The following is a 1,163-nucleotide window of genomic DNA, read 5'->3' on the forward strand; positions in this document are numbered from 1 at the left end:
TGCATTGGTGGAACCACATCGTGCTGGCGACATGGGATGACAGTATCTGGCTGGCGAATTTCAGGTATGTAGGCACAAGTGTACCAGGCCTGTATCTTCTCTGCATGTATGTACCCTGTGTTAACATAAACGTACCTCCCCCTGGAGGAGGCAGCTCAGCATTAACACAAGTAGAGAGATGGTGGAAACACCCCCGCGTCAGGGCGAGGCTGAAGACAATCAACCACCTGCTCCCAAAAGGAAAAAAGGTAAATCAATGTATTCTTATAATGTTGGGAATTAAGTTGCAGTTTAGTAGTAATTTATTAATCAGATGTTGGGCAGCTACATCATGTGACATATGCGCTGGATTGTTCGATGGTAATACCTTTCTAGGAACTTTATAATTACGGTTATGATTTGCTTTAATACATTGCCTACATTCCACGCTGCCATCTGTCAACATGTGTTTTCAATATTGGCAGCGTCGCCAAGGGAAGCAGTGTAAGAACGCCTCATTGAGAAGATGATGAGAAGCAACCATCCCGGACAAACTGCAGTTAGAGCAGATGCTGAAGAAGAATGCAGTGAGGAGAGAGGCACCGACACGCAGGTATTGTCTCTATATTAATTACCACAATAAATTTACACATAAAGAAATGTGCTATTCAAACTACATGTGATTTCTAAATCATAGCCACTCCCCATTTCACACTCGGGGGGGGGGACGACGAGGGGTCACTGGCAATATGCATGCATCCAAAATTAAGCGTCGAAAAGGTGTGTTACTTACTTAGATATAAATCTTTGTTGTCTTACTTTTTTACATACATGTATTGTAGGGTATAGTAGGGTATTCATTGTCTGCAGTGAAGAAATACAAAAAAAACACAATTTTTATTTACTAAAACACAATTTTTTACTATATTTATATTTTACAATATTATTTTACTAGATGGATCTGTATCGAGAGCAAATGGTGCTGGAGAGAGAGCGGTTGGAATTCGACAGAGAGTGTCGACAAAGAGATGATTCGCTTAAGAGGGAGGAAGCTGCTAGGGCTGAGCGCGAGAGAAGGGAGGAAAGGCAGCAGGAGGAGAGAAGATTTGCCATGTTTATGACGATTTTTCAAGGCATGCAGCGACCATACGAGCCAGGATAATGCTGAACCTGATAGATCCGCC

This window comes from Priapulus caudatus, unplaced genomic scaffold (genome assembly GCF_000485595.1).
Source record: "Priapulus caudatus unplaced genomic scaffold, Priapulus_caudatus-5.0.1 Scaffold276, whole genome shotgun sequence".
Classification (NCBI taxonomy): domain Eukaryota; kingdom Metazoa; phylum Priapulida; class Priapulimorpha; order Priapulimorphida; family Priapulidae; genus Priapulus; species Priapulus caudatus.